Raw genomic sequence first — 11,118 nt, forward strand, 5'->3', positions numbered from 1 at the left:
TCAGGTGGACTTTCTGGGATTTTTGGTGGACGCAGTAGGGGTCCATCCGACCGGTGACAAGATATGGACCATTTGTGATGCCCCAGCGCCCAAGGGCAAGACTGAACTTCAAGCCTTCTTGGGACTATTAGACTTTTACCATGCCTTCCTTCCCCATAAGGCGGCAGTAGTGGAGCCGCTACACCAGGTCCCCAAACTAAGGCCTGGGGGACGGAGGCAGCCCAATCGCCTTCTAAATCCGGCCTGTGGATGGTCCGGAATCAGCGTGTTTTTACATGAGTAGAATGTGTGCTTTTATTTAAAATGCATCTCTGGGTTATTTGTGGGGCATCGGAATTTGTTCATATTTTTTTTCTAAATATATTCCGCCCCCCCCAAGGTCTGAGGGACAGTGGACCGGACCCCTGCTGAAAAAGTTTGCTGACCCCTGCCCAACACAGACTCCTAGACGAGCGGACCCCCTGGGTGTGGGGCCAGCACCAGGAGGCCGCATTCCAGACAGTCAAGGACTTGCTTGTCTTGAACTCGGTCTTGGCACACTTTGACGAGAGGCTGCCAGTGGTGCTAGCATGCGACGTCTCACCCTATGGCATCAACGCTTTCCTGGGACACCAACTCCCAGACGGAAGAGAGGTGCTGGTGGCATACTTTTCCCAGATGCTCACAGCAGCTGAGCGGAACTACTTGCAAATCGACAAGGAGGGCCTGGCAATCGTGAAGGGAGTAAAAAAAATCCATGATTTCTTGTACGGGGGGCCTTTACCATGGTGACTGACCACAAGCTGTTGCTTGGCCTGTTTGCCCCTGAGAATCAGACCCCCCAAGTGCTGTCTCCCCGTGTCCTCAGGTGGTCAATTTTCCTCGCCAGCTACCAGTATGCATGGATCGACCACCCTGGGAAGATGATGGGCCACATGGACGCCCTCAGCACGCTACCACTGCCAGAAACAGGCCTCGACCCAGTGCCCACACAAGAGGATATGAGCCTGGAGCTGCTTCCTGACACAAGAAGTTGCACACCTCTCCACAAAAGATTAGGGTCATTTCCCAGGTCCTGGACTAGGTGTGCAAGGGATGGCCCAGCAGCAGCCCCGGTTCAGAATTCGCTGGCTATACAACCCACAACCATGAACTGTTGGCCCACAAGGGGTACCTGTTACGGGGAAGCAGGGTTGTCGTTCCGCAGCCCCTCCGCAAAATGCTCCTCACAGCCCTACACGAGACACACCCGGGGTAGTGAGAATGAAGGCCCTTGCTAGGAGTTATGTGTAGTGGCCGGGGATTGACGGAGAGATAGAGGCCTGGGTCAAACACTGTCAGACCAGCCAATAAGCCCACCCAGATCCCCCAAGGGCCCCAGTCCAGTCCTAAGAGTCTGCTCGAGCATGGTCACGCCTGCACATGGACTTCGCTGGCCCCTTGCAGGGAAAAACATTCTTCATAATGGTGGACTCCTACACCAAATGGCTGGAGGTCACACTGGTACAGTCCACTTCTACGGCCGCAGCCATCCAGGTACTATGTAGGCTGTTTGCAACCCACAGGCTCCCTGACACCCTCATCTCGGACAATGGAACTGTATTTATGTCAGAAGAATTCCAGACCTTGCCAGCGCAAAATGCCACCCGCCACATCTGCTCAGCACCATTCCACCTTGCCACCAATGGCCAAGCACAGCGCATGGTGCGGACCACCAAGAACACCCCTCCCCTCTGCAGACAACAGAACAACTCTTCTTATCTCTGCAGCTGTGATCTGGGTGATATGGATGCCAAGAGGCATACTGTACATACCTCAACATGTTTCCCTCCATCCCACCGACCCCCTCCACACGGCCACAGGCGCTGGCATACCACACTCTGTCACTGAGCCTGAGGGCACATTAGCAAACCTGATAAGCTGTTGTGGGCACACTCCACAACCTGTTAATACCGGCTGCAGTAAAATGTTGCTTTAAGTGCAGGGAAGGGACTCCATGGGTTTCAGGAAAGGCCTCTGTTAGCACGCCTGCGCCTGCAACCACCACACTGGCAACACCTGTGATCGGAACCTCTCATCTTCCAAATTAAAAAGAAATTCTGTTTAAGGTAATCGACAATGGCGTGGTGTGGTGGTTAAGAGCGGTGGACTCGTAATCTGGTGAACCGGGTTCGCTTCCCCGCTCTTCCACATGCAGCTGCTGCGTGATGTATGTGCCGTAGCTTCATCTCTGAGAAGCCAGCTTTTCCAGGTCGGTCCAGGTTTCTCTGGCCAAGTGGCACCCGTCAAACAGACATTTCCAAGTTAGATCATAGATCTGCTGCCAGAAGAGACTCCAGCTGGAAGGAGCACCTGCAACGTGTTCTAGGAAGAAGTAAGCGCCACCCTGGAGAAACAGAAATGGATGCATATAAGTTACTTTCTATTCTCCTTTGGATTTCCTCAGATATTCCTTTGCACAATCAGCGCTAATGGTATCAGACTGCTGTTAACTTTTCCCACTGTCCCACTGAATTCTGTCATGGATTCGGATGATGATATGGGCGCAGCTACATTACAAACACACATGGTTCTACAGAAGCTTTAAACTGTAACACAGCCCTCCAGAAAAATCAGAGGAAAATGTTACTCTAGATGTTGACTCTTTCCGCTTGCTTTAAGCAAACCAAGGAAGAAACACCATGGACAGAATAATTGCCACACACTGGAAGAACAAGGATATAGTTTGAGTGCCTCACTTGTAGTTCGATAAATCATTTAATGTGTCAACACAAATGGAAGTTATTAATATTTGAAATTAAATTAATAAGATTTTGGAACGCAGAAATAAAAAAAATCATCAAACTATCAAATCTAGCATGCGGAGGACTAAATTTTATACTGTCATTCAGTATTTGAACAATTGGTATTAGTAATTGTATTATAAATTGGTACTGTATTGTTATAATGAGGCCATAATTGGATTGTAATAGAAAACTAATAAAAATTATTATATGTAAAAAAAAGTTCAACCAAACCAGATGTGACAGGCCAGCGCTGTCTTTACTTTCTGCACAATTCACATATAAATTCTCTCTCTCTGTGTGCCTTTTTTCACATGAAATGGAGCGTAAGGATGAGGAGAGTAAAATCCTGCCCCTTTCCTACCTCATCTGCAGGTTCCATCCCTGTATGGGACAGCTGCATAATCCTGCCTTGTAGGTAGTTCGACTAGATGATTGTCAGGCTCCCTTCTAATTCTACAATTCTATTATTTCTCTGTCCACTTTCTCCATTCCGTGCATACCATAATACTACACATCTCCATCATTTGCATTTTCTCACAGCTGCTACAAGCTGGGTCAACATCTTCATCAAGCTATCTGCTATGGCTGCAAAGTCTCATTCCTGGTCACTTACCACCAATTCAGGTTATACGTGATTTTTTATTTTATTTATTTTATTTATCACCCCCAATCACTTTACACTTTGTATTACTTTGAACTTCATTGGCCATTTTAATGCCCATTCGCTCAGTTTGGAGCAGGAGTGCCAACTTGAATAAAATATTGGGGGAGCCAGGTATGCCGCTCACCATATAATCGATCACAAGAAGTGGCACACAGACACACTCCATTTTAATGGCAATGCCCGTCCCCTTTGGGGGTTCCCGGCCCCCTCAAATATTTCATTAGTGGAGTCAATGGGACCTCGCTCCCTAGGAGTTGGTTCCTATGGTTTGGAGAAACTCTTTTGGAGCTTTTCATAACCGAGTTTTGCTTTAGCCAATGTGAAAAATTGGGTATCATTGACAAACTTGACCCCAGTTCAGTCCTTGGAGATGTTAATGAATAACAGGTTGAGTTTAGGTTACAGACTCCGCTAACCTGGAAGTAGTACCTCAGGTTAATAATTTTGCCCCAGGATGAGAACAGAAATCGCGTGCGACAGTGGGAGGCACCATTAGCTAAAGTGGTACCTCAGGTTAAGAACAGTTTCAGGTGAAGAACGGACCTCTGGAATGAATTAAGTTCGTAACCAGAGGTACCACTGTACAGTATATGGAAATGATATATATATGATCTGAAAGCAGTTTCATTCTTTCTTAAAAATCAGTTTTCCACAGGTATATCATTTCCATCACTTGATAAAATTCTACTTTGCAAACAACAGAAACTGCAGCTCCCAGAAAAAAACCCTAAAAGGGGTGGGGAGACAAAAAGATTTTCAAATGTTTGCAGGAAGCGATTGGGGTTTGTTTAAATGCTGTTTCTCGCCGAAGCCCATTGACAGTTGTCATCATATATGCTCAGAATTCAAATTCCTTTCCTTTTAGATCAGTTGCGGTTTGCTGACTCAAAGTGAAAATCCTAATACCCGCCCCAATGAACTCTTACATCATCATCAGACCTTGCATCAAAGAGTGAATCTGAATATTCCATGAAGGATTTGTCCAGAGATTGTTGTAAAGGCCATAGGGATTGTTGTGTATTGATTCAAGGGTTATCATATCTGTATTACTATTGGCTGTATTCACATTAGGGGAAAGTAACTGCCTTCCTGTTCCAGAAGAAACAGCTACTATTGGTTCATTCAGGTTGCTGCCTTTGGATCCTCAGTCTTATTGGTTCCCACCAAAAGGCAGCTTTGTGATTGCTTGAGATTGTTCCCTCCAAAATGTATCCTTTCTAGCCAGTTTTCTGTTCCTATAAATGTAGCTTCCCTCTCCTCAGTTCCCTAGTCTTGTTTGCCTGAATAAAGAGTGTTACATGAAGAAGCTGCCTCCTGCCTGCTATGTCAGAGAGCTGAAATCACTTGCTGAATCACTATCCCCACACTACAACAACTGGCGATGAAGGTGGGCTCTGGAATGCTGAGGAGCGGTTAAACGCAGCCCTTCCTCAGAGTCCGGATTGCAGCAGAGAACAAGACTCACTGGCCACTTGAGAAGAAGACCCTGCCCCTTAGAGAATGGAGAAGAGAAGGTTAAAGGGTGATGTGATAGCCATGTTCAAATATATAAAAGGATGTCATATAGAGGAGGGAGAAAGGTTGTTTTCTGCTGCTCCAGAGAAGCTGACTTTGAGACATCTCTCAAATACATTCTTGCATGTCTAACGAGCCATTTGGCACCTGACTATTCATTTCTGCATTGGAACAGCCTGTACAGTAAAACCTCTCCAACTTCTTTTTAAATTGCCTTGGTCGCAAATGCCCTTCTGTTGCGAAAGGGGATCTGAAGTTAAGAATGTTCTCATGCACATTCTTGCACAATCCGATTGCTCTTAAATCACTTCGTTTAAAAGTAGTTAAAACGTTACAGCTTTGTTCTGCTCATAGCATTCTCCTTTAAAACTGGCTATCTGCTTCTGTCAAAAACATTCAGGAGAATAATAATAATAAATTAATTATTAGTTTCCCCAGCCATTCTGGGCGACTCCCAACAGAATATTAATAACACGATAAAACATCAAACATTAAAAACTTCCTTAAACAGAAGACTTCTAAAAGTCAGATAGTTGTTTGTTTCCTTGGCATCTGATGGGAGGACATTACACATGGTGGGTGCCACTAGCGAGAAGGTCCTCTGCCTGGTTCCCTTCTCTTCTTGCAGTAACGGAACTGCCAGAAGGCCCTCGGCGCTGGACCTCAGTGTCTGGGCTGAAAAATGGGGATGGAGATGCTGCTTCAGGTATACTGGGTCTTCCTGCCCAACCATCTACCAGTTTCAACGTCGGAGACGAGCACGTTTAAAAATTGACTTTGGTCTTTCACAAGTGCACAACAACAACAGAAAAAATAATTAGAGACATGTCTAGATATGTCAAAGGTGCCCTCAATAACACACAGTGTGGGATTGTTTCTTCCCAACTGTAGGGAAAAGCAAGGGAGTGATCCCAACATTTGCAACTTGTGAGAATGTAAATAGCTCAGATGTAGAATTGACTAACACCTGAGAACACAGTGCGCCTCTGCAGTTACTGAATTGTCCTTGTTCTTCCCATGGCGTCAGTGGCATAGGAAGCCACTTGGGAGCAGAAAACACGGGGGCACCTGGAGGTGGGGTGTCGCTACGTATCGCACATGCGCAGCGTCGCTACATACGGCGCATTCGTTGCTATGTAGCGATGCTGCGCATGCACGCTATGTAGTGGGTTGCTGGCAGTGTTGAAGCAGTGCCATCGGCAAACCGGGAACAAGCAACCTGCCGGCCTGCCCCTCGCCTCCGCCCAAGCCGTAAGAAGCAAAGTACACACCAAGCAGGTTTGTGAGCAAGCCGTCGGTGTGCACTGTTTACCGGGCGCTGGGGCTCAGCTTGGGCATCACGGGGGGGGGGCGTGCCGAGTGTCACTTCCTTTAGGGTGACATGGGGCAGCCTGCCCCAATGCACCCGCTTGCTCCGCCCCTGCATGGCGTGAGCTACTTACCGGTCTCAGCACCCGTAGAACTTCTTTCATAACTTGCTCCAGGCTCTTCACAGAGCATAGCACCAGTGTTGAAACCACCACATCCACCGATGCAGCTGATACCTGGTGCAGGTCCTCAGCCGGAGCCACCAAACAGCGTTCCACCTGCACATGTGGATTTTCAGCCAGGCTCTTGTCAAGAAACTTCTGGAAGTTGGGGTTCGGATCAGTGCATATGATTTTGCATCCTGCGGGGTAGAACTGAAAGTTGGAGCCGGTTCCTGCGCCAATCTCCAACAGTGTGAGGGCCCCCGTGGGACCGACAAAGTCCTTCAGGTTGCCGAACATTTCCTTTTTCTTGTCAGACACCTGCTTATTATAACTGATGGCCACCACAGCCATGACGTTAGAGAATTTTTTCAAAAAATGTTTTATCGCAGGTTAAGTTGTTGAGGCCAGATTTCCTTTCCTTTGGTAAAAACCCTTCCGTTTTCTCGGCCAAATATTCCAGGGGAGTCTTGGCAAAAGTTTGGCACCATTTCTGAGGGAATTGGAGAACATCAGATTTTTGGTGAAATTCTGACCCCACGGGTTAGGGGTTTTCCACAGGTTAAGTTGTCGAGGACTGATTTCCTTTCCTTTGGTAAAAACCCTTCTGTTTTCCTGCCCAAATCTTCCAGGGGAGTCTTGGCAACAGTTTGGCACAATTTTTGTGGGAATTGGAGAACGTCAGACTTTTGATGCAATTCTAACCACGGGTTGGGGATTTTTTCAAAAAATGTTTTTCCGCAGGTTAAGTTGTTGAGGACTGATTTCCTTTCCTTTGATAAAAACTCCTCTGTTTTCCCACACAAATCTTCCAGGGGAGTCTTGGCAACAGTTTGGCACAATTTTTGTGGGAATTGGAGAACGTCAGACTTTTGGTGCAATTCTAACCCCGCGGGTTGGGGATTTTTTCAAAAAATGTTTTTCTGTAGGTTAAGTAGTCGAGGACTGATTTCCTTTCCTCTGGTAAAAACCCTTCCGTTTTCCCGTCCAAATCTTCCAGGGGAGTCTTGGCAACAGTTAGGCACCATTTTTGAGGGAATTGGAGAACATCAGATTTTTGGTGAAATTATGACCCCGCAGGTTAGGGATTTTTTTTAAAAAAATGTTTTTCCGCAGGTAAAGTTGTCGAGGACTGATCTCCTTTCCTTTGGTAAAAACCCTTCTGTTTTCACCACAAAATCTTCCAGGGGAGTCTTGGCAACAGTTTGGCACCATTTTTGAGGGAATTGGAGAACATCAGATTTTTGGTGAAATTCTGACCCTGCGGGTTAGGGATTTTTTCAAAAAATGCTTTTCCGCAGTTAAAGTTGTCGAGGCCTGATTTCCTTTCCTTTGCTTAAAACCCTTCTGTTTTCCTGGCCAAATCTTCCAGGGGAATCTTGCCAACAGTTTGGCACCATTTTTGAGGGAATTGGAGAACATCAGATTTTTGGTGAAATTCTGACTGCGCCGGTTAGGCATTTTTTTTTTTTCCAAAATTATTTCCCCCCCCCCCCCAGGTTAAGTTGTTGTGGCCTCACTTCCTTTCCTTTTGTGAAAACTCTTCTGTTTTCACCACAAAATCTTCCAGGGGAGCCTTGGCAACGGTTTGGCAGCATTTTTGAGGGAATTGGAGATCATCAGATTTTTGGTGAAATTCTGACCCCGCGGGTTAGGGATATTTTTTCAAAAAATGTTTTTCCCAGGTTAAGTTGTCGAGGACTGATTTCCTTTCCTTTGGTTAAAACCCTTCTGTTCTCACAACCAAATCTCCCAGGGGAATCTTGGCAACAGTTAGGCACCATTTTTGTGGGAATTGGAGAACGTCAGATTTTTGCTAAAATTATGACCCCAGGTTGTTGTTGATGCCTGATTTACTTTCCTTTGGTAAAAACCCTTCTGTTTTCCTGCCCAAATCTTCCAGGGGAATATTGGCAATAGTTTGGCACCATTTTCGAGGGAATTGGAGAACATCAGATTTTTGGTGAAATTATGACCCCGCAGGTTAGGGAGTTTTTCAAAAAAAAAAATTCCCAAGGTAAAGTTGTTGAGGCCTGATTTCCTTTCCTTTGATAAAAACCCTTCCGTTTACCCTGCCAAATCTTTCAGCGGAGTCTCGGCAAAAGTTTGGCACCATTTTTGAGGGAATTGGAGAACATCAGATTTTTGGTGAAATTATGACCCTGCAGGTTAGGGAGTTTTTCAAAAAATGCTTTTCCGCAGTTAAAGTTGTTGATGCCTGATTTCCTTTCCTTTGCTAAAACCCCTTCTGTTTTCACCACCAAATCTTCCAGGGGAAACTTGGCAAGAGTTTGGCACTATTTTTGAGGGAATTGGAGAACGTCAGATTTTTGGTGAAATTCTGACCGCGCCGGTTAGGGATTTTATTTCCAAAAAATCCCCCCCCCCCCGTTAAGTTGTTGTGGCCTGAGTTCCTTTCCTTTGGTAAAAAAAACAGTTAGGCACCATTTTTGTGGGAATTGGAGAACGTCAGATTTTTGGTGAAATTCTGACCGCGCGGGTTAGGGATTTTTTCAAAAAATGTTTTTTCGCAAGTAAAGTTGTTGAGGCCTGATTTCCTTTCCTGTGATAAAAAACCCTTCTGTTTTCACCGCGAAATCTTCCAGGGGAATTGTACCAACAGTTTGGCACCATTTTTGAGAAAATTGGAGAACGTCAGATTTTTGCTGAAATTCTGACCGCGCGGGTTAGGGATTTTTTCTGAAAATGTTTTTTCGCAAGTAAAGTTGTTGAGGCCTCATTTCCTTTCCTGTGATAAAAACCCTTCTGTTTTCACCGCGAAATCTTCCAGGGGAATTGGGCCAACAGTCTTGCACCATTTTTGAGAAAATTGGAGAACGTCAGATTTTTGGTGAAATTCTGACCGCGCGGGTTAGGGATTTTTTCAAAAAATGTTTTTAGGCAAGTAAAGTTGTTGAGGCCTGATTTCCTTTCCTGTGATAAAAAACCCTTCTGTTTTCACCGCGAAATCTTCCAGGGGAATTGTACCAACAGTTTGGCACCATTTTTGAGAAAATTGGAGAACGTCAGATTTTTGGTGAAATTCTGACCGCGCGGGTTAGGGATTTTTTCAAAAAATGTTTTTTCGCAAGTAAAGTTGTTGAGGCCTGATTTCCTTTCCTGTGATAAAAACCCTTCTGTTTTCACCGCGAAATCTTCCAGGGGAATTGGGCCAACAGTCTGCCACCATTTTTGAGAAAATTGGAGAACGTCAGATTTTTGGTGAAATTCTGACCGCGCGGGTTAGGGATTTTTTCAAAAAATGTTTTTAGGCAAGTAAAGTTGTTGAGGCCTGATTTCCTTTCCTGTGATAAAAAACCCTTCTGTTTTCACCGCGAAATCTTCCAGGGGAATTGTACCAACAGTTTGGCACCATTTTTGAGAAAATTGGAGAACGTCAGATTTTTGCTGAAATTCTTTTTTTTTTTTAAACAGAATTTATTAGCATTTTCATAATATAACACAAACCCAACCCCACACCTACAAATACAAAAACAAATACAAATACACATAATGTCAGGATTCTTCTTCTTATTTATATACCTTGCAAAAAAAAAATTTCTAGTTCTGAATCTTGACGTTTGACTTCCCCCGCCTATTCACCTTCGGTTTTAAATCAATATACTATTTCCTTAACAACTTTTCTCTATAAATTTTTTTAACTTTACTTAAAAAAAAACCACAATTGTCTTAATCTTTGCATTATAACCTAAATCATAACCAAGTATTCTTATAGCTAAACTTATTTCTTCTATCCTTTGTCATGCTGCTTTTAACTTAAGATTCAATATCTCCTTATTTAAAATAAACTTGTACTTAACAGACTTCACACTCCGATTTCGGATACCATGGCAGACCATTTGGTTTATACATTTAATACTTCAACCCACTCCCCCTCTGTCCATTGTCTTTTTCTGTCTTTCACCAGAACCAAATCTCCAATTGTCTTCCTCTGAGTGTCCACAGATCCAGGCAACATCCACAACAAACCCCGCATCGAGCCTCAGGGTGTTCATCACCTCCATTCTGGGCTCCTCCGTTTCTTTTTCTTCTTCTTCTTGTAGAAATCTTAATTCCATGTCCCTTGCCCCCGAGCTGCCACCTCGGAGTCTGGATATTGTAAATTTTCCCGTTCCAGGGCTGCCACCCCCAGAAATCGGTTCCTTTTCCCGGAGTTGCCCAGCCATTTCAAACCATCCTTCCAGCGCCCCTCCCAGCTCTTTGCCAAGGTTTGATTCCATTGTGTAAAACTTTTGAAAAGCTTCCTCTGTGGAAAATAAGTCCTTTTTATTTATAATTCCACTCAGAACTTGTAGTTTTCGATTAAGCAGTTCCAGCTTCAAGACAGTGAGCATTTCCTCATCCTTTAAACCAGAGTTCAATACCAGTGCGAGCACAAAGTCCAGCATTTTAGGAGGGAGGGTGAGTATCAAGTTTCAGTTCCTGTCTCTTCCTTCCTTTGTTTCAGTTTTTTCCCACGACAGTCCAAGTCGTCGCCATTTCTCCGAAGCCGGAGTATAAAGACCAAAACTTCAAATGGAGATATTTTTTCCCCAGTTAACCCCCGAAGGGAAATCTCAACAGTCTCAGTTTTCAAATTCCAGATACTTTCTATCGATTGTTGTAGCAGCAGTCACTTAAAGAGTTAATTTCTTTCATCTCCCGAAGGGAGGGAGGCGGGCTGCCTTTCTTCTTTCCCCCAGAT

At 44.8% G+C, this 11,118-nt stretch overlaps 1 pseudogene; it reads right to left on the minus strand.

Moving 5' to 3' along the window:
- Positions 1–1,156: 1,156 nt before the first annotated feature.
- LOC117038861 lies at positions 1,157–6,767 on the minus strand (annotated as a pseudogene).
- Between the last annotated feature and the right edge of the window lie 4,351 nt (positions 6,768–11,118).

Source organism: Lacerta agilis, chromosome 2, assembly GCF_009819535.1.
Source record: "Lacerta agilis isolate rLacAgi1 chromosome 2, rLacAgi1.pri, whole genome shotgun sequence".
Taxonomy (NCBI): domain Eukaryota; kingdom Metazoa; phylum Chordata; class Lepidosauria; order Squamata; family Lacertidae; genus Lacerta; species Lacerta agilis.